This window comes from Elaeis guineensis, chromosome 3 (genome assembly GCF_000442705.2).
Source record: "Elaeis guineensis isolate ETL-2024a chromosome 3, EG11, whole genome shotgun sequence".
NCBI classification, from domain to species: domain Eukaryota; kingdom Viridiplantae; phylum Streptophyta; class Magnoliopsida; order Arecales; family Arecaceae; genus Elaeis; species Elaeis guineensis.
In genome coordinates, this window is record NC_025995.2 from 117,073,919 (window position 1) to 117,098,143 (window position 24,225).

A 24,225-nucleotide genomic window follows, 5' to 3' on the forward strand; every position below is an offset into this window, starting at 1 on the left:
ATCGTGCCTGCACCAAAAAAAAATATATATATATAAAAATCAAGCAGTACTACATACAAATCATCAAAAGAAATGTACATAGTTGAGTAAATGCTAATTTTGCCTTTATCAAATAAAATAATAATAATAATAATTTTGCCACTGCTGTGGTTTTCACCTGTACTTGCCATAAACATTTTTTTGAAAAAAAAATTTCAATAGTGTATTTGAGATTTGTTTTGCATGATTTCCAGACACATAAATAAAAAGAACGGTCCATATTATACCTGTTCAGTAATTTCATGGTCACAAGATGGAATACTTTATTTGGATTGAAACATGGGAAAAATGAAGTCCTCTTAGGGCAAGAAGCCGAATAACTTTTATCTTGTTGTTTGATGATTCTGAAATTCTTTTTGGATTTGCTATGTTAGCCAACTCCTTGCTTGGTGGGCTCTGCTGTTCTGATTTTCAAGAGAACAATCATAGATTGCTCGGCTGCTTTCTTTAATAAAAAAGAGAAGCAAAAGAAATCAGAGCATCTGCTTTGACCGCACTATCATGTATTGATAACAAAATATCTTTAATTACAGATTGCAGCTCTTTCAATTTTGCTGGATTTCTCTTGCACCTCCCCACTGGGATATTCATGTCACATCCCGACCTGAGGGCCGAGCTAACCACATGACAGATAGCCGCACATCCCTAAGATCTAATCTCATAGAATATACAAGATATATCCTTTCATTTGTATGTATTCATGTCAATCCAAACTCAAATTATGGTAATAAAAAATAATTAATTTAAATTTATAAAAAAATTAATCCAGAACTACTAAATAATAATGAATAAGTTTAATCAATTTTTTCAAAGAACAAGTAATCAAAATCTTTTTGTTCTTTAAGCTCTTCACTGCTCGATCCTTAACCCCATTTGCTCTATTGCATCTGAAAAAAAATTAGTTTAGATGTGATCAACTTTATGGGCCCGATAAGTTATCAAAATTTTTAATTCAGTTAAATATTTTGTACTTCAAATATAAATTTTCAGTTTACATAATTTTCTATAAAAACTAGCTAATAACCTCATACGTTGCATGGAATATGATTTTTTTAAAATAATATTTAATTTTATTATCTATTTTATTATATTTATTCTATATACATTTTAAAAATATCTTCTAAGTGATGCAATTAATATTTTTTATAATTTTTAAAATAATAATTATTATATTATATTAATAATATATATATAATTGATTTTTTTATTACTTTTTCATATATCATCCATAGTATCAAAAATTAAACATTATAAGAAGCCTTTATATTATTATATTAATTTTATAGCATTAATGTATATTTGGTAATTATCTTATTTTCTCAAAATTACACTAATATTTATGAATAAGGATTAGATAATGTACATATAATATTTCTACATATGAGAAAATTGTAAAATATGAAAAAGTGATATTATAAAGCTTTATCATGATATTAGAAGAACAAATTATTTTTTTATATAATATAAGAGGACTGATGGAATTTACTTGTATTCGATTACATTTTTATACTTGAATTGCTCAAACCAATTTTCATCCACTCCATAGGCTCCATTTCCTATAATTTTTTCAAAAAGAAATCATAAAATTGAAGAAGTGGATTTTATTGAAATGATGGATGGATGATCTCCTTTTCTTCTCATGATACTGATTCATGAAAAGAAAATAAATTTAGGATCTTTTATATTGATAAACAAATGAATCAATTTTGAAGATTAAAATAAAAAAAAAAAATGATCTATTGATAGTATAGACCTTTTTATCATAGATGGCAGTTGATCATGGAATTCTTTATCTTTTGTGCTATGACTAATATTCCTATAAAGTGAATAAATACATCAATCATCACCCTAATAAAATAAAAAAAAAGAAGGTATTTAATAATTATTTTTAAATAAAATTCTAAATAAATATATTTTTTGAAAATAATTATTTATATATATGATGAAAATATAATCCATTTAGATAGCATGCTGTTCGATTCTATTTAATTAGTTGTCATATTTTTTAATAAAAATAGTATGATTGTCATCATAGCTCAAAATGATAGGAATTAGAAACGCTAGAACAGTATATCAAACTTTAGAAAAAAAAGAGACATGTTAAAGGGATGATTTGAGTTGGAAATTATGTGATCAAGTTGATAAAGACCTTTAGATAGGTGGGCCGTCTCCGGCAAACGAATTCACTTATTATTATTATTTTTTATTTTTATCATTTAAATTAGAAATATATATGATGCAACGTTGTTTTCATTCACGATGGATTGAGAAAAAGATTGTTTGGGTGTAAAATGAATATTATTAATACTGATCATTTAATGTTTCTTGTTCAAAATAGGTGGGCCTCTCTGGGCTCGTTGACATGGGGAGTGGGAAAGATCACGGAAGGAGTGAGAAATTATTGCTTGGACCACACCCAAGTAGACCACCCACATCCCATAGTGGATAACATGCCACATTAACCTTTGTATGTCACGAATTCCTGATTGCGCGTCACCCACCGTGCACGTGCTCTTTGTGCTGGTCTACTTGGATGTGGTCATGGCAATAATTTCTCCGCAGAAGTAGGGAAGGGTAGGTGGTTGGAGCGTGCAACGAGGAACTGGTGAAACACAAGGGGTAGTGCGGCGTGTTGTTGGGATTTGACGCGGTCCAAGCACACGGACGGTCGATGCGCTTTTAAACGGTCCCACGCGGTATTTTTCTGAAGTTCGACGATTTTTACGTGTGAAATGGTGGCCCCACTAATGTAGATATCTTTATTTTAATATGTATATTAAATTAAAATTATATATGTTGTAACATTAATTTTATTGATGATGGAGAGAGAAAAAGACTGCTTGGGTATAAAATGAATATTATTAATATCAATCATTTAATATTTCTCATTTAGAAAAGGTAGGCCTCTCTAGCCCCATTGACGCATGGAGTGGGAAGGAACCCCGGGGGGACCAGAGAAGGGTAGGTACTTGGAGGGCGCAATGGGGAATTGGTCAAATGCAAAGTGCAGCATGGGTGTTATTGAGATTTGATGTAGTCCATGCGCACGGACGATCGAACTTTTTCAGGGTGGCATGATTTTTATATGCCAAACGAAGATCCTATCAATACAAAAATTTTTATTTTAATATATATATATATATATTAATAAGTATCTGAAATATATCATATCTATCGATATATATTTCAAAATATGTATTTGATCAAAATAAATTTTCAAATGATCAAAGATCGGCCATCCACTTTCACTCTTTTAATCTTCTTAGCTATAGTCATGAATGGCCGGTGGTTAGTCTAAAAGAGACTAGATTCTGATTATAATATGCCGTCCATTGATCATGCACAAATAATCATCCCAATAGAGATATGAAAGAAAAATTAGCTCTAATATCATATGAAGAAATATGCTTCTATCAATATATACCAGCGATCAGCCTCATTTGGCTCGATCTAAAAGGATTCCTAACTACAACATACCGTTAGTCGGCATACGCAAGTGATCGCCCCATTAGAGGTACAAAAAGAGACTAGATCTTGAATTCATGTTATCATAGTTGGGCTAAAGGGTAGTGGAACCAATACCTAATATATTTTTTGATGCAATGAAATACAATTCATATCCAAATATATCATGTAAATTTGATCTAATATTTTACAAAGCATTTTTCATGCAGAGCATATAAGATACTTAATTTAAATAGAATATCATCATAATAGATAAATTTTCAAATCAGATCATATGCATGATAAAATACACTAAGAGTAGAGGTAACTTACAATTTTTATCATAGAATTTTGCAAAACTCACTAATTAGAAAAAATCGATTAAAACCTGAATGTAAAGGATTTGGTTGTGATCACACTTCCTCGTTAACTAGATCCGAGTTCCAATTTGGTCAAATTAAAATTTCTAAATTAAATTTAATTCATAAAAAAAAAAAAAGAAAAAGCTAGGCTTGATTGAGGTCAATCAATGGAGATAGAAGGGAGAGAGACTCAATTTGAGTTCTATCGAAGTCATGGTTTGATCTATTGATGATCATGATATCTAGTGCATGAGTCAGATAAGGGAGAATCACAAGAACTCATAAGAAATAATAAATAAGAAAAATAGGAAGAAAAGGAAGGAAATTAGAAGAAGTTAAGAAGAAGAAAATAAAAATGGGAGGATAAAGAGAAGGAAAAGGAGAGAAGATGGAAGAGAGAGGCTTGGTGGCTGTGAGGTCGTAGCAGCAGGGTGCGTCATTGGCCAGCCAAGGTGGCCGGCGATGGTGGTGGCCAATAGAAATAGCCGAACCCCAAACGAAAGATATGGGGGAAACTAGCACCCACTCCACTGAAGATCGAAAGGATTGGGCTCCATTTGAGGGGAAGTGGAAGAGGATGAGGGAAGGAGGATCACTAGTGAGCAACAAAGATGATGGATCTCGATCGATGTTAGTGGATTCCAGTGATTCAAGGTGGCACAATTGGACTGAAAAATAGAGCGATGCTGGGATTTCGGAGAGAGGAGGTTTTGGGTGCCAATATTTTCTTATGATGGCACGATGGCCATCGCATCGAAAATGAGAAAGAAGAAAAGTGATGAGGCGAGGAGAGATTTTGGTGGTGAATCAAATGGAGGGGGGTGGGGTTTAAATTGAATGGGTTCGAAAGGATAAGGTCAGCCTAATGCCGATCATTCGCTGGTTGGAGTGGCCGTTAGGGTTGTTCGCACCGACTCACAACTCTGCACTTGCCACTGGTAAGTGAGCTTATCCCTTATGACAGGAGATGGGGCAGGGGATCGGGATTCTGCTGTTCCAGTCTCCAATCCTTCATCTTTTTTTCTTTTGATTCAGGCTGGAGTCGGTTGGGCTTGCTGACTTTGGTTTAGGTAGCCCAATTTGGGCCGGTCCTCACAGTTTGGGAGCTTTGCAACTTCTCCTTCTGATATGGCACTCATTCTATTGCACTGTATTTCGCAGCTACACCAATGCAAGTTTCATGTATTCTCTTCAGCATTTATTTGTTATTATCCGATACTTTGTGATTCCACTCTTTCCTTTTTGCCCAAGCGTTCTTCCTGTCAATATCTTGCATATTTCTATGCCCACAAGTGCCAAGGTTCTGCTCAAATGCTGCCGTGTTTTTCTTCATCTCTGCTTTGCCCAGCAACGGCTACACTTTCCCCGTTATCTGAGCTTCTCCCAGAAACAGATCAAAGCGCAAGTCATCTAATTCCTGCTGTGTTCTACTCATATGTTGCTTCAATACTTCTTACATGCTATTATGGCTCTCTTTCCTTTTTGCACAGGTGTTGTTCTTAATATCTTGCACATTTCTATAGCTACATCGGTCAATGTTCTTCTCAAATGCCGCTATGTTTTCTTCATCCCTGCTTCATCAAGCAACAAATACGCTTCCTCTCTTATTCGACCTTCTCTTGGGAAAAAATCAAGGAGCAAGTCATCCATTTTCATCTGTGGTTTACTCAAATGTTGCTCTAATACTGCTTAAATGTTGCTATGTTCTGTTTTTATCTGTCCTCTATGTAATGGCACCTCGTGTACCCATCTATGTAATCGGCTTTTTTCATGTGCACTGCAACTTATCCAGGTCTTGTATAGGTTTGTTGTCTTTTATACTCTTTTCATGTAACAAACTTGATTTCATTTTAATATAGCCTCTGGCTCCTTTTCTTAACAAAATAAATAAATAAACAAATTAAACACATGGTAATGCTGTAGTCGATGATGTAGAGTCAAACTTTGCCAAATTTTCGAAATAATTTGAGCAGCTGCAGACAGGTATAATGAAGCCTATAAGGAGCCCTCACATACTTGGGCTACATTGTGCTCTCCAAGAAATCAGAACAAATCCACTCCAATGTTGGTCGATGTAATATTTGACGCACTGAAATTTGAAGTTCTTAAGAGCCTTTTAGTTCTTAATGCTTCGAATGTTTCATTTTTTTCCTTTTTGACTTAACCACTTCGGGTTTGCTCTTCTGTTGGGGTTTCATGGTTTCATGCATGCAAAACTTTTCAAAATAAGTACGCAGCAGAAATTAAAACTTCAGATTAAATCTAATTTAATTTAAGCATGCATAAGATCAAATCTTAAAACGATAAAATAAGATCTACATATGTGAGATATAATTCAGATATAGAAATTAAATAGTGAAGAATAAATAGAGAAGATCTAATCTTCATATCTTGACGTGGATCGATCTACACCATGAATCGATAATCGTGGATATCTTTTAAAGGTTCCTTGAAATCGTACCAACGTTCGATCTTTACGGATATCCACACGAGACCTCAATCTGATCAGAAGCTTCTTGATCTCATCGGGGTGCTAGCTCCCTTGCAGAAATCGTATCTTGTTGGTTGAAAAACTCTTCTTTTCTCTCAAGATCCTCTTAGAAAAGAAGAGAATAGGAGAATGAAGATCTCTACGCTAGAGATCATGAGAAGGATACTTTTTTCTCTATCTTTCTAAAATTCATGCACAAAATCTCAACGCTAGAGATCTAAGAAAATATTTTCAACTCTTAGACAAAGGGAAGAGAAAAATTCATGTCCAAAATTTGGACCAAAGAGGGAGAGAGAAGACCCAAACAACCAACTTTTGGTTGTTTGTAAGAAAGAAGGGATAAGGGCCAACAAACCTCACGCCTAGCCCCTTGTTGCTGCATCTCTCTTCTCCAAGATTTTTCATTCACACCATCTTCTCTTTTGGTGTCCAAAATCTGATCTATATCAGGTTAATTGCCGCCCCACTCTTATCCCTCGTTTAAATAGGTTTATGTTAGGGTTTTAGTTAAGAGTCCACATATCCTTGGACTCTTAAGTCATGCCGCCAACCTTCTTTTTGCGCCAATATATCCTACGAAAATAAGGATTAGCATGAACTCCTTTCACGCTAATCTTCCTCACGGTCATGAAGAAAAATAGGTGCTAAATATTAAGTGGGCATGGGGCTTCCTTATGGTGCAAGGAGAGATAGAGTCTTAATCACTTGAGACTCCTCTTTAGTAGTTGATTTAAACTAAATAAAATTTTAATTAATCTTAATCGAATTAAAAATTGATTAGACCTAAATAGATTGAAATTCTAATCTAATTGGGAGCCCAAACTATTTAGATTAAAATCTAATCCAATTAAAAATTAGATGGCAGCTAAATCTTAATCAAATTAGAAATTATTCTCCCATGCAATTGGATTATCTAATAACCCAATTAGGCTTGATCAAATCAAACTCATATTAAGTCAAATTGAATTTAATTCAATTTGACTTGATCCAAGCCCCATTGCTCAATCAAATTGAGCCAATTAGCAATCCAATTACTAATTAATCCTCCCATAACTCACTAACTCTTTGGGAGTTACTTAATTGCAACTTTTATATTGAATTAGTCATCAATCATATTGATGATTAAATTCTATCATGATTCATAATTGTAATTCAACCATCTGATCAGTCAAAAGTCTATTTAAGTGTGACCTTATAGATTCTATTCTGTCTGATAGTGAGATATATTGTGATATCTATCATAATATCATTGAAACTCCTTTCAATAGGTTGGAACCATTCCAACTCTGCCCATCAAAGATCATCGATCATCGAGATGATGTTCATGGATCTTACAATCTAACAGTGATATCTAGCAGTATGTAGTATCAACCCAACAGAATAAAAGGTGATAAACCTTTAGGTGTAGTTAACGTATGATACAGTCCTTCTATCATGAGTTCCGACCAAATGATAGATTATAAATAAATCATCAAATCTCAACATCGATCATATGATAGATTCAATTAGCTTGAGTCCATATGTGATTCTTATGAAAACTCTTTTCTATCAATCATATTGTTATGGTCATAGACTTAAGGACACAGCTTCTTAAATCCTATAGGACTACTCCCCTTTACTAAAATCGATAAATTTTATTTAAGTGTGCATCTTACTCCTACAGTGAACCAATTATCACCAACATGCACTACAAAAATGTATTGAGTCAATGTTTATATATAGTCAAACTTCAGCAGCCTCATTGTGAGCAGCTGTGGCACCGTAGGTCAAAAAATCAGTCACACTACTACAACATCGAGAAAGTCACTAATGAGTAAACAGACATCCATGTGACTTCTTGTATTGGTCACGCTCAGTGCTACTTATTCTCTAACAACCACCTGTATTCTCGCTCCAATATCACTACATCATAGACTCGAGATTCATTTGTCTGAAAGAAGCGATCCGTATATCGATCTATCTGGATCAATCACCATCTCCATGATGATCCTATGATCAAGAGTAATTTAGAAATTAACTATCAAGGACACATGCCTCAAATTTTTAACTCTTTGAGAATATGTGTCATCATTTTGTTAATCCTTTAGATGATTCATGGATACATAAAACATGAATGATAATCTAACTGTCTATTAAGTACAAAGTCATATCCTAAAAATATGATATGCATCAGTCAAGATTGGCTTACAGGGCATACATCCAACAATCTCTCACTTGCACTAAAGTCAATCTGTCATATACCAAGTCCCATCTTCTTAAGACGGACTTTAGTCTTTGGCTAGCTAAGTGACTTACTAATGGGTCTAGCACATCTCATGTATAGATTGCTTTCTGTACTTCTATGTATTTCTACTTGAGGTAGTCACGTATACTGTTACTCTATGTGTTTGGATATCTAGTGAGATCTTGGCTCCTTAACGAGAGTTATGGTGTCATTGTCTTTGCAGTATAGTGTCATGACATCTGATGGTATGATATTCAGTTCTATAACTAACATTAGAATCAGAATGCTTTTTATACATCTATAATGTACACAGTTTCTATCGATCGATTGTTTGAAATCCTTCCAAGCTACCGAATCATGCTTACACAAGACACACACTCTTGATGTAAACATTCTACCATTAACATCAGATACAAAGTTTGAATTGGTGTATCCTCCTACTCTTAACTTTGACCCTTCTCCAAAACTTAAGAGCAAATCCTTAGTTCTTCTCAAGTACTTAAAGATATTTTTACAGCAATCCAGCACTCCTAGTCTGAATACGACTGATATCTACTCATGATATTCACAGCGTTGACTACATCAATTCGAGTAGATAACATGGCATACTTCTACATCCAAAAGGATAGCAGACCCCTCTTCTAGATTTCTATGTTGAATTTTTTCAACATCTACTTTCTATACTTTTTTGTGAAAACACAAGCATCCAGTCGGATCTATCTCTATAGATCTTTATATTCTCAAAATATAGGATACTTGCCCTAAATTTTTTATGAAAAATTCTATATACAATCATATTTTAATCGATGTCAATATAGGACACTCTCAATCAAGAAGATATCATCCACGTACATTATGGAGAATGTGACAGCACTCCCACTGACCCTTTTGAAAATACATAATTCTTCATTTTTAATCAAATAATTTGATTATATCATCAAAATGAATGTTCCAACTCCTAAATTATTGCAAACTTTGTAATCTCTATCACAAGGAGTGAAATCCATAGGCTACTCCATCCAGATATCTTTCAAAGATATCCAGTTAGGAAAGTAATTTCATATTCTTTTCTTGGGGTCGATGTCTAACATCATTTCATTGTAGATTTTGGGATCATCTCTATGTTCTCTATCTTTCGTGAGAAATAATTTTTTTCTACATCTTCTGTTAACCATACTTAAGTTCCTTTCGAGAGGATGGGAGATCCTACTATATCTATGAGGTGGAGTTACATGTACTGACTCATCATGAATAGATTCTTTAGGTCCTATGACTCACTACTCTTCAAACAAACTCTCTTCGAGCTTAACTTTTCTCCCACTGCTTTATCTTGGATAAACTATTTTTCAAGAAGATAGTATAACGGGTCACAATCATATTGTGATCCTTTTAGAAGAATAAATAATATCTCAAATTTTTTTAGGATATACTTTGAAATGAGCTTTATAGACTTAGCCTCTAACACATCTACCTGTTATCTTTGACATAGGTTGGACATTCCTGAATCTTGAAATAATCAAGATTTGATTCTTACCAAGACATATCTCATACGGTATAATAGGAACAGATTTAGAGAAAATTTTATTTTATAGATAAATTTTAAAAATAAAATATATCTTTAAAGAAATAAAAATAAATCAATAAAGTCCATCATGGATCGAGTCTATCTCATACAGTTCCATGACTCTTCTTAATTACCTCGTTGAGCTGAGATGTACTAAGAGAGGTCTAATATGAAACTATGCCATTTTATGAAATAATCAAAAAAATTTTTATTTTGATATTGCATGTTCGATCTGATCGAAGTACTTTTAAAAATTTTTTCAGTTTGCTTCTGTACTTTACATCTGAATTTTTTGAATCTTTCAAAAGTTTCAGATTTGTATCTCATATATTTATCCATACCATGACTGATCATTGGTAAAGATAATAAAGTAGAGACAACTTTCTTTGGTTAGCATATCAAATGGGCTATGCACATCAAATGTGTACCAAGATAAGTATCTCAGTGGTTCTTTTTCTCTGATCCCATAAGAGTGGCTTGATCATTTTTTCTCAAAGAGATGATGCACAGACTAGATATGACTCAGCAATCAATGAGCCCAAAAACTCATATTTCTTCAGTCTGTTAATCATTTCTTCTCCTATATGATCTAGTCTAAGGTGCCATATATACTTAAGGTTTATCTCAACTCTGTATCTCTCAGATCCAATGATATTCACTATTTGCTTAATTAAATTCACAGATGCATCACCATGCAAATATTAGAGACTGTCTCTAAGAACTAAATCCAAATAATAATCATAAATGATAGATGTCCACGGCCACAGTAGCAATTCTTACCCTATTGCCGACTTTAAAGATTACTACCTTAGCCCTCTACTCTCTCATAGACTCTATACTAAAGTGCATAAAAAGCACTAGAGTCTCAAACTCAATTAGAAGAAGAAAAAATCATAAGGATAGTATTGAACAATTTTGACATGCCTACTCAAGGTGTGTCCTTATTTCTTTAGGCTCTTCAGGTATGTACCTCTAAACTTTTTAAAGTTTCTTAGTTACTAATATTTTGATCAATTCAGATAAGATGCCATGATGGTCATTTATATGGTAGTTTACCATAAATTACCCATACAAACTAACAAGAGATCGCAGGATCAAATCTACAAGCAATTCTTTGTGTATGATCATGTCGAGCCTTTTAAGCTTCTTAATGTTCTTGATCATTATCAAATAGTGATCATAGACTGACTGCCCATCATGCATCTTATGTGCTGTGCGACTCTGATCACCTCATAATATTTGTAGATGAATCAACATGTCATTAGCAGTGTACATGTGCTCATGTATATGTTGGAGTTCATTTAACATAGACTTCAACATATAGCACCTACCTTTATTGTCATAATCCATTCTCTTATTAAGTATAGCTTGTTGATTTTGGATTGGACAGATTGTTAATATTAGAATAACTTGATAGAGAATATAGCTTAAATTTTTTAAAATTAAGAATGATTCTTAGATTTATGAGCTAGTCTATGTAATTAGTTTTAGTTAAACAGTTGATATTTAAGATTCGAGTTAGAGAGTTGAAAGCTGACATTATAAACAGCAGAGAATAAAAATTTTAATTAGATGTTTGTACTTATTTCATAATTTGCTTTACGGACTTTTAGATGCAAAAAGGCTCCTACTATTTTATCAAATCTCTCACACTCTCCAGGTTGAGAAACGAAGATCCTAATACGACAACGGAATTTTTAGTGGGTGCTGTGGTCCAACCAATACCATGCACCTCACCTAACAGTTATTGGTAGCACGCACACTATTGCATGGATAACTCTTTATCCAGATGCTTCTTTAAACATATTGCAGCGAATGGTCTCGAAGTCATGTGGGCTCACCTAACAGTTTTGCCCACACTCCTTAGTTAAGTCAGATCCATCATTCACAAGTAGGTGCAAAATTATCATTGGGTCCCTCACCTAACAGTTATTGGGCCTAGCTCCATCTTCACGCTGGAGCAACTCTTTACTAATAGAGTGGTTATGTATTTCTGAAGCAACTGAACCACTGTAACTAACCGTGAACAATCAATGCCGATAGTACACCTACACATCTATAATGGTGGAAGATCATTGGATTTAATATTTATAGGAATGTTTGGATTTAGGTCTCATCTAATCAGTTATCGCATGACTGATCTAATTAGCATGGGCTAAACCAAATTGCCAAGCAACCACATTTGAGACTCAATCTTCCAAATTGGTCAGGTAAGTAGAGATCGGTGGGGGTCCCTTCGTTGCTTTTCTTAGATATCAATAAATTGATCAGATCAGTGAACGAAATCAATTAAATAATCATTTTTCAATTACTTTTCTTAGACAACAATTGATCAATTGATCCGAATAGGTTAGCTTAGGTGAATCAGACTCGAGCCATAGAGCTGAATTAGGTTCTTGAGTTAATGATTCTATATATGGATGTCAATCGATTCGATCAATAATAATTGTATGATCTTAAGTTCTATTGATCTGATTCTAATCAATACTTGATTCGGTTTGATCAACTACTAAATCGATTTTGATCCATTATGATCAAATCAAAAATCTTAGATATAATCTAATTACATGACCTAATTTGATCTACCCATGATCAATCCCTCATGCATAAATACTAATTTCAGATCTTAAATCTAAATTTTCAGATCTAATTTTTTTATATAAAAAATATATTTTGATCTCAAAATAATTTACAGATCATACATACAATCATATATTATACACATGAGTAAAATTAAGGTCATAAAAATTAATTTTAGTTCTAAACATGCTTTCTTGTATCATATATACGAATAAAAATAGATCTTGAAACTCCTTTCAGATCTGAACAATAAAATACATATTATATATATGATAAAAAATTAAATTTAAAATTTTATTTTAATTAAAAATTTTAATATTATTTTAGGATAACTATACAGTATAACAAGTTATGCCAGGATAACTTTATGTCAGAACGACATCAAAAATTTTTAGATCTGAAAATTTTCTCTACAGATTTTAGATCTAAATTCTAATCTCATGCATATGACGTGGCTCTGATATCGCTATTGGAATTTTATAGTTTCATACATGTAAAAATTTTTCAAAATAAGTATACAGTAGAAATTAAAAATTCAGATTAAGTCTAATTTAATCTAAGCATGCATAAGATCAAATCTTAAAATCATAAAATAAGATCTACATATGTGAGATATGATTCAGATATAGAAATCAAATAGAGAAGAATAAATAGAGAAGATCTAATCTTCATACTTTAACGTGGTCGATCTACACCATGAACCGATGATCGTGGATGTCTTTTGAAGGTCTCTTGAAACCGCACAAATATTCAACTTTTACATGTATTTACATGAGACCTTGATCTGATAAAAAGCTTCTTGATCTCATCAAGATACTAGCTTCCTTACAGAGATCGCATTTTATCGATTGAAAAACTCTTCTTTCTCTTAAGATCCTCTTAGAGAAAAAGAAGAAAATAGGAGGATGAAGATCTCTACGCTAGAAATCATGAGAATGATACTTTCTTCTCTATCTTTCTAAAATTCATGCACAAAATCTCTTTGCTAAAGATCTAAAAAAATATGTCCAACTCTTAGACAAAGAGAAGAAAAAAATTTATGTCCAAAATTTGGACAAAAGAGGGAGAGAGAAGACCCAAACAACTAACCTTTGGTTGTTTGTAAGAAAGAAGGGATAAGGACCAACAAACCTCACGCCTAGCCCCTTGTTGCCGCACCTCTCTTCTCCAAGATTTTTCATGCACGCCCCCTTCTCTTTTGGCATCCAAAATTTGATCTATATCAGATTAATTGCCACCCCACTTTTATCCCTTGTTTAAATAGATTTATGTTAGGGTTTTAGTTAAGAGTCCACATATCCTTAGACTCTTAAGTCATGCCACCAATCTTCTTCTTTTTGCGCCAATATATCCCACGGAAAGAAGGATTAGCATGAACTCTTTTCATGCTAATCTTTCTCACGGTTATGAAGAATAAATAGGTGCTAAATATTAAGTGGGCATGGGGCTTCCTTATGGTGCAAGGTGAGATGGAGTCCTAGTCACTTGAGATTCCTCTTTAGATGGCTGATTTAAATCAAATAAAATTCTAATCAATTCTAATCGAATAAAAAATTGATTAGATCCAAATAGATTAAAATTTTAATCTGATTAGTAGTCCAAACTATTTAGATGAAAATATAATCTAATTAAAAATTAGATGGCACCTAAATTTTAATCAAATTAAGAATTGTTCTCCCATATAGTTGGATTATCTCATAATCTAATTAGGCTTGATCAAATCAAATCCATGTCAAGTCAAATTAAATCTAATTCAATTAGATTTGATCCAAATCCTATTGCTTAATCAAATTAAGCCAATTAGCAATCTAATTACTTATTAATCCTCCCATAACTCACTAACTCTTTAGCAAGTTACTTAATTACAACTTTTGCATTGGATTAATTATTAATCATATTGATGATTAAATTTTATCGCGATTCATAATCACAATTCAACCATCTAATCAATCAAAAGTCTCTTTGTGTGTGACCCCATAGGTTCTATCCTGTTTGGTAGTGAGATATATTATGATTCCAATCATAATATCATTGAAACTTCTTTCAATGGGTTGGAACCATTTCAACTCTGCCCATCAAAGATCATCGATCATCGAGATGATGTTCATGGGTCTTACAATCCATCAGTGATACTTAACAGTATGTAGTGGCAACACAATAGAATAAAAAGTGATGAACTGTTAGGTGCAGTTAACGTATGATACAGTCCCTCTATCATGAGTTCCGACCAAATGGCAGGTCATGGATAAATCATCAAACCTCAACATCGATCATATAATAAATTTAATTAGCTCGAGTCTATGTGTGATTCTCATGAAACCTCTTTTCTATCAATCACACTGCTATGGTTATAGACTTAAGAACTTAGCTTCTTAAATTTCATAGGACTACTCTCTTTTGCTAAGATCGATAGATTTCATTTAAATACACATCCTCCTCTCACAGTGGATCAACTATCGCTAACATTCACTACAAGGACTCATTGAGTCAATGTTTATGTGTAGTCAAACTCCAGCAGCCTCACTGCGGCAGCTATGGCACCGCAGGTCAAAGGACCATTCACAGTACTGCAACATCGAGAAAATCACTAACGAGTAAGCAGACATCCATATGACTTCTCGTGTTAGTTATGCTCAGTGCTAGTTATTTTCTAATGATCACTTGCACTCTCACTCCAGTGATACTACATCATAGATTCGAGACACATCTGTCCAAAGAAAGCGATCTATGTATCTGTGTATCTGGATCAATCACCATTCCTATGATGATTTTATGATCAGGAGTAATTTAGAAATTAACCATCAATGACACATGTCTCAAATTCTCAATTCTTTGAGAATATGTGTCATCATCTTGTTAATCCCTTGGATGATTCATGGACACATAAAATATGAATGGTAATACAACTGTCCATTAAGTACAAAATTATGTCCTAGAAATATGATATACGTCAGTCAAGATTGACTTCTAGGACATATATCTAACACCTCAATCATGTGCAAGGATTCCTGAAAACAATGTAAAGCTGATATATCTTGTGATAGGGTATGCAAATTTTGTGGTAATGAGTATTAGACTAGGATGATTTATATACAAAGATCTTTGGAAAGTTTGCATTCCCTTCTATCAAAGTTGGTATGTCAGATTAGCCGGGCATGATATGTTATTGCTGGAATTATGGTAGAATCCGTAGAAAGTGGGTTGCAGAAAGCTTTTGCAGAAACAAGTTGATTGGTATCCATCATCTGATCGTCAGTGGAGAAAGGGATTCTATGATTATAATTGCAGAAAAATATCAGCATCAGACACAATTTTAGTCATATATATATATATATATATATATGTATGTATGTATGTATGTATGTTTGTTTGTTTGTTTGTATAGACACACGACACCATTGTAGTCTTTACCAGTGTATAACTTTAAAACCTTAGGAGCAAGCCTCATGCAGCACTTCCGTAACAACAATGCTATGAGTTCTTCAAAGTTTATCAGCTTTGGAAATTACCACAGCATCATAAGGAATTAAGGAAGTCAGTAACAGCATTAGCTTGTTTGCTCGGCCTCCCTGGCAGAGATGCGTGGAACATAATTCAAGTCCTTATCTTCACAGTAACTCTTCTTTAAATAAAAAACTTAAAACTACCATTTTTCATAGTAATAATGATCAATAATGCTCATCTGATTTGTTTGATTTGCTGGACTTCTCTGCTACATCTTAGTCAAAGCAGTCATTATAAATCCCCGCTTACAACTCTCATAATGTCATCTTTGGTCTCTGGCTCTCTGCATATGCTGAAAACCAAGCTTGACATTCTTTTGACATGTTAACTACCATCTCAAATACAGCTAGTTGAACTCCTCAAGTTTAAAAAGCTCAACCATCACCTTATTTTAACACATCCACCTCGACAATCACATTGCTGCTATAATTAATAATCTTAAATGCGTGCATATTCTTCACTGCTTAACTTCAGTATATTGTGGATAATGGCAATATCGATTCAACTTTAAATGGTCTTGTTTTTCAAAGCACACAATAACACGTTAACGAAAGAAAACAAGAGCCTGGACCTTGAAATCTACCATTCATATGCTTTAAATGTTAAATCAATATGCTCAACTCAATTTAAATGTCCCAAAATCATCTTGGATATGCATATTACTATTTATGAACATATAACAAACTACATTTATTACATCATATTATTAGTTCTGTCACCAACAAAGCAATGTGGTACCAAACATAGACCCTAACATGATAAGAATTTAAAGGACAAACACAAATCTTTTAATCAAATAGTCTATATTTCTCAATGTGAATAAACATTAAACAAAAGTTCTATGAGAAATTAAAACACAAGCTTGAGTGCTATAATTGTAAAAGGAGTCTTTTCAATGTGGGTTGCTAGATAGATCTCTCAGAAGATCTATATGTGTTCAATGAAATCCGTGAAAGCTGAAATTAGGCATTTCTCTCGGGAGCAAGTGCATTTGGTAACTTCTGTTCTAAAGCCCCTTCCTTCTTAATAGGCTTAAAAGGCTGATCCTACATGAAGGTTAAAGGCTTCTTGATAGCTCTATAAATGTTGGGTGGATGTCTGGCTAGAATACCATCTCTCAAAAATTTTTCGGTACTGCACGATGCAGCAGAAAGAAAAAAAAATAATCAAAATACGTGGATCAGTCAAAAAAAGACCCGCCTCCATGGGACATTCAAACTTCACTATGAGAAAAGAAATATTACAAGAAGAGATCTCACCCTCAACTCTCATACATCCAATTTCTCCCTCACAGGAAGTTCTCCTTTACAAAAGCTCTCTTTCTTGGAAGACCCCCTGAACCCCTGAAGTGACCGCTGTCCAAGAGCCCTGCTCCTTCTCTCCTCAATGTCGCGCGTCTCTCTCTTTTTCTCCACGGGTTCGGTCTCCGCTGAAGCCCGTGCGCGTCCACGAGATCACGAGCCACCGCACCTTTTTTGTTCATGTTCACAGCTTTTTAAAGGCTTTAAATATGACTTAGATTAGGTTTAGGACTACTAATCAGGCTCAATTAAGCCCATAAAATCTCCTCAGCCGTTGGATCGAGACTGGGATCAACCCACACCCTCCGATCGTGCTTCGGTCCACGAAACAGTTCTGTGGATTGCGAGAAACGTGTGGGAAACGCACACGTGGCCCATGCAGTGGAACATGGACCATCCGGTCCATGATGGATCGGGAAAATAGGCTCCCAGCGAGCGCCTGGGCCTGGGCCGGCCCGCGCGTGGGCCTGGGCCGCACCCATGCAGCCCTCCTGGGCCTGGGTTGCGCCCCGCGCACCTGGGCCTTGGCCTGGGCCGTGCCCCGCACGCTCGGGCCTGGGTCGGGCGCCGCACGCTGGGCCGTGCCAAGCCACGCGCTGCCACACCTGGGCCGCAGGCGGCCGCGCTGCCACCTCTCCATCGGCCTGCCGCCGGCCGCTGGCGGTCCTCCGCCATTCTGGATTCTGTGCTATCTTCAATCGCACATATCTCGACCATCCAGACTCCGTTTGGGGTGATCTTAATCTCGTTGGACTCTATTTTTTATCACGGACCTCGCTGTGGGATCAATGTGGATTGAATCTTGAAGCATCAAATTCTAACAATTTTCACCTCGACTCAATATTCGACCTCCTCCTGACTCCGAGAGCTTTTGGATCTCCTCGCCCCCATACCTTGGGCAATCGCCTGCTAATCATGGATGGACAAATATGGGAGTCGAGCCAGGCCACTCGATCTCATCTCCATCGTATGCTGTGCTCCTCCCGATCTGAGATCTACTCGGGGTATCATCCTGCAGCAATAAGAATCTTATTTTGCGATGTCGCCTCTCATCCTCTCGAGTCTCCTGTCTCGTGCTCGATCCACCTCCACCTGGAGCTCCATCTCGCTCTGGGCTTCACCTGGCTCTTGAAGCTCCACCTCGCACTGAGCTCCCTGCCAGGTAATAATATCCTCTTCTCTCCTTCCTCCCCTCCAGTACAGTCCTATCGCCACATAGCACCTTCAGGATTCCTCCATCAGCTACCATCCTGTAGCTTCTTGAATCCAGTCTGCTCAGTGAGATAAAATTCTGTTTGAAATCGGATATGTATCGGACCTCCCCCAATCTCCTCACTGCACTATCATGTGTCCTCCAGCTGATCGTCATGATGTCTCTGATCGCACAGCTTGATCCGTCCGGCAGAAAAATAGTATCCTCACTGTTTCTCAGGGAGTCAAACTGCTCCTTTCTGCAACATACATGATAGGTGCATGTAGAATCTAATATCCACTGCTGGGAAGAAGTAGATACCTTGTCAGATATCTCTAGGATATCTCTTTCTGAATCGCTACTGACCGTCGCTATAGCAGCCATCGTTTAATCCTTGAGTTGAGAGCAATCTCTAGCTAGATGTCCCAACTCGTCACACCAGTAACATCTGATCTTGCTCAAGTTCCTCCTGGACTTGGACCGTCCTCGTCGCGATCTTCTATCGCCCGTCTACCACCTCTTGCTCCTCTAGAAGCCACCAAAGCTAAGCTGTCACTATCTGAGCTCGAAGCCGGGTTCTCCCTCCTGAAAACCTCATTCTGGAGTATCACCATGGTGACCTCGTCCATCTTGATGGTGCTCTTCCTCGTTAAAAGAGTAGTCACCAAGGACTCGTACGAAAGGGGAAGCGACGCTAGCAAAACCAGCGCCCTGATCTTTTCCTCAACATCCTCGCCAACGCTGAGGAGATCAGTGAGGATCTTCTGAAAGTGACTTAGATGCTCCTGCATGCTCTGTCCCTCAACCATCTGTGGCTGGTAAAACTGCCTCCAGAGAAAAAGAGTGTTGGTGAGAGATTTTACCATGTACAACTCTTCGAGTTTCGACCACAGCACCATCGGAGAAGTCTCGCTAAGCACATGGATCACCACCTCATTTGCTAGGTACATGCAGATGGTACTCACCGCTTGCATTTGTATCCGTCTCCAATTCTGCACCTCCATGGTGGTCGGCTTCTCCTCGCATAAGAGAGCATCAATCAACTCTTGCTGGATGAGCATGTCCTTCACCCTTGCTTACCATAAGGAGAAATTACTCTTTCCATCAAACTTATTGATCTCCATCTTGATTGATCATATTTTTTTCATCTTTAGTCTTGCTCACCACCGCTGCAATCTGCATTCTTGTACCGCCTCGCTCTGATACCACTTGTTGGATGGATGTCTGGCCAGGACACCACTTTCCAAGATCTTTTCGGTACCGTGTGATGCAACAGGAAGAAAGAAGAAATAAAACAAAAAACAATCAAAATACGTGGATCAGTCAAAAAAGGGCTCGCCTCCATGAGGCATGCAAATTTCACTATGAGAAAAAAATATTACAAGAGAAGATCTCACCCTCAACCCTCGTACACCCAATTTTTTTCTTACAGAAAGTTCTCCCTCACAAAAGCTCTCTCTTGAAAGACCCCCATGAACTCCTGAAGCAACCGCTGTCCAGGAGCCTTGCTCCTCTCCTCAACGTCGCGCGTCTCTCTCTTTTTCTCTATGGATTCGGTCTCCACTGAAGTCCGTGTGCATCCACAAGATCACCAGCCACCACACCTCTTCTGTTCACGTTCATGGCCTTTTAAAGGCTTTAAACATGACTTAGATTAGGTTTAGGACTCCTAATCAGGCCCAATCAAGCCCATAAAATCTCCTTAGCCGTCGGATCAAGATCGGGATCAACCCTCGCCCTCCGATCATGCTCTGATCCATGAAACAGTATCGTGGATCGCAAGAAATATGTGAAAAATGTCAATGCGGTCCACACAGTGGGCCATGGACTGCCCAATCCATGGTGGACCGAAAAAACAGGCTCCCAACGGGCGCTTGGGCCTGGGCCAGCCCACGCGTGGGCCTGGGCTGTGCCCGAGCCACCTTCCTGGGCCGGCCCGCATGCCTACGCCTGGGTCTGGGCCGCGCCCCGCTAGCCCGGGCCTGGGCCGGGCACCACGCGTTGGGCCGCGCCCTACCGTGCCTGGGCCGCACGTGGCCGCGCCACCACCGCTTCGGGCCTGACTGCCGCCGCTCCAGGCTTGGCCGCGCCTCGCGTGCCCAGGCCTGGGCTGGGCGCCACGCACCGGGCCGCGCCTGGACTGCATGCGGCCGTGCTGACGCCGCTCTGCCGGCCTGCTGCCGACCGCTGGTGGTCTTCCACCACTCTGGGTTCCATGCCATCTTTAATCGTGCGTATCTCGGCCATCCAATTTCTGTTTGTGATGATTTTGATCTCGTTGGACTCCGTTTTTCATCACGGAACTCGTTGTGGGCTCAATATGGACTGAATCTTGAAGTGTCAAATCCTAACAATAAATGGGGTCTTAAGCAAAGCCCTCGAAATTGTGCTTTTAAAGTCACGAGGCCTGCTACAAAACGGTTTATTAGTTCCACAAAAAAAAAAAACTGTCCACTCCATTGGAGGCGATTTCGTGATCGCTCACCTGGGGCTAAATAAGATATTCTTTATGTAAATGGATTCTCAGCTGGGTTGTTTTCTCCCTCCTTCATGACAAGGTATTGTTTCCTTCACTCCCACAACTTGTTTATGGTATACATTTTATTCACAGGGGTGGCTGGGCTTGAACTTACCTCTCAATATTTTAACCTGACAACTCTAACTTCCTCAATGAAGTTATTCTCTAATCATTTCTTTTTCTTTGTTTTCTTTTGCAGCATGACGAGAAATGATGGTACAGAAAGAAGATACAACAAGACCACATCACAAACCTTGATCCAGGTAAAGCAGAGCAGGAAAGCCTACACATTTCGACATCAATAGAATATCCTTGATGTGAAGGCATGTGTGTATTTGCATGAGAAAATTTAAAGAATAGCATATTATCTGTGATTATGAAGTCAGCAAGCTACCAGCATCATCTGATCCCACAGTGCTGGCTGTAGAATTATCCGACTCTAACTCGAGATGTTTTGTTGCAGAAATTTCACCATAGCTTGGATTCCCATGAACCCTGCAAGCCCCCAAGAAGGCTTCCCAGGTGCCCTTCTCATCTCTCAAAGCTGCACTTTCAATTACTTCATGCGTTTCTTTTAATCTCCCTTCCTTTGCAAGCCAACCTCTCAGACAAGCATGGTGCTCTCTTTATCCTGTAATCTGGAATCATTTAAACGGCATATAGAAAGGATTGCTGTGAAAGCAAGAAAGTTCACATAGATTGTAGGATAAGTCGATTTTGATATTATTTATAATAATTTAAAAGTTCATATAAAAAAATTGATCGAAGGATATTATTTAGATTTTTTGATCCTATATAAATATCTAAAATTATTTCAATAAATAACTGATGTGAAATTGAATATTCATGCACACCGATCTTCATACTTGCTATTGTATCTTCTTCTTCTTTTTTTTTTTTTTAAAGGTTTCAAGTTCAAATATTTGGTGATGAATTTCTAAGTATTTAGATTGTAATTTGTTTATCTTGAACGTATCTTTTCTTACCCCCTTCGCCCACTCATTCCACCACCTACCCCGTGCCCTTCTTCCTAGCTAAAAATGAAGCATTGGCTAAATGCAGTTTGTAAATTTTTTTTTACTAGTTTTGTAATAAAATTGGCTGGCAGTCCACTTCCTTTATTATGCCCCGAAAATAAAAAAACTTTATACGTTGTTACCTTGTGTCACCATTGCAAGCTAAATGGAACTCCTTGTATGCTTTATTCATTTATTTATCTATTTTGATGGATGGATGGTTCATACCAGCCTAATATAAATATATCTAATAAAATCAGAAAATAATACACCCCCAAACTGAACAGAAACACCAGAGTAAGACATCTGTAAGATTTTATTATAGTGTTTAGCAACAAAAGCAATGCTGTGTTCGCCTTCCGTAGATATAAGCCACCAGGTATGCTTCATCAAACAACTACAAATGTTAAGAGGACTAGGTGGTGCCTCGCTGATCCACCTCCAACTCCAACGGAGGACCAACGGCGCTCCTAAACTCCTCATCCGACTCCAGGGCGCTCATTGACTCGGGAACCAGGCAAATCTCAAGATCCACGCTCCCACCTCCTTCCCAATCCGGGTACGACGTCACCGTCCCATCCAACTTATTCGCGCTCCCACTCCGCACGGCCACGCCCCTCCCCCACCCGAACCCGCAACCGTACATGTCGAATCGGGGCAAGCTCCCCATCATCACGCTGAACCGTTCGTGTCTGCTGGGCCGGTACACCATGGGCTGCGCCATCCACGCCCTCAACGTGTCCTTGATCGCGCTGTCGTTGTGGTCCGCCACGGCCCGATTCACCAGCCACGCGGCCCACCTAAGGTCGCCCACCGTCGTGCTGGCAACAATCAGGCAGATCAAGTTGCCAAGATAGTCGGGCGATAGGGGCGTGCTCAACCGGGCCCGGTCCTCGGAGGCCAGCCTGCAGCTTGTCTTCTGGTCGGCCGGCTGGTTGCGGGTTTGGGTGATGGACACCTCCACACGAGTGAGGAAAGAGCTTGGAAAGAGGAGATGGTGTTGGTGCCGCACTCTTGGTTGGCCTTGGCTTTCAGCTGGGCGATAGACTGGACTGAGAAGCGGAAGATCTTCTCCCGAAGGGGAGGTGGAGAGAATCTCTCGATGAAGTCATCAGGGTGGGAGAAGGGTAGTTTGATGGGAGCAGTGTCATAGCCGTCGATGAACCAGCGGTCGTGGACAGGAGGGCCAGAGAGGGGGGCAACTCCTTTGGTTCGAGCAATCTGGGCCCATGCGTTGAAGTTCAAGTAGGAAACGCCATCTCCAACGGCATGGTTGAAGGAGCATCCGATGAAGATGCCATCCGCGAGCTCTGTGAGCTGGATGGAGAGCAGAGGTTGAGTGTAACCGTCATGGTTGATGGCACCGTCAAGGGGGAAGAAGGATCGGACAAAGGAGGGGACGTCGTCGGAGGGTGATAGCACGTCAGAGACTGTAATTTGTCAGCAATGGCGTGGATGAATTCCGCTCCTTCTCCGTTGCAATCGATGGACCAGAAGATGCCGGTCACCTTCTGGTTCTCATCACGCGCCTCTTCAGTTATGAAACGGCCAGCGAGGGGATAGAAATGAAGGAGAGCTATGGAGAGGGAGGATTTAAGGCGATCGATGATTTGGTCGGTGGAGAGGGAAGGCGGGAGGTTGGTGATGAAAAGGAGGCCCTTTTGGATGTAATGGATGGAGAAAATGGCGAGATCCCATGGCGTCAGGTGGCAGCGCTTGGGAGGGAGTGGTGGGGGTTACACCGTGCATGTGGAGAGGTGGCAGATTGGATGTGCAGGCGGAGGCATTGGGTTCGCTGATCCAAGTATCGGCCGCCACTGCTATTTTCTCAGTGCAGTTTCTTGTCCACCGTTTCTTTTGTCCTCATAAATAATATCCAAAGTCCAACACTGACGGCGGCTGACATGCTTGGATCTCGGATCATGTGTTTGGATTTCGGAATGCTTAGCGGACTAGACGAGGTTTTTCTGTGATTTCTTATCTAAATAAT

The 24,225-nt window shown here is 38.0% G+C and overlaps 1 pseudogene; it reads right to left on the reverse strand.

Annotated features, from left to right (window-relative positions):
- Positions 1 to 22,624: 22,624 nt before the first annotated feature.
- Positions 22,625 to 24,022, reverse strand: LOC105041476 (uncharacterized acetyltransferase At3g50280-like; annotated as a pseudogene).
- Positions 24,023 to 24,225: the final 203 nt, after the last annotated feature.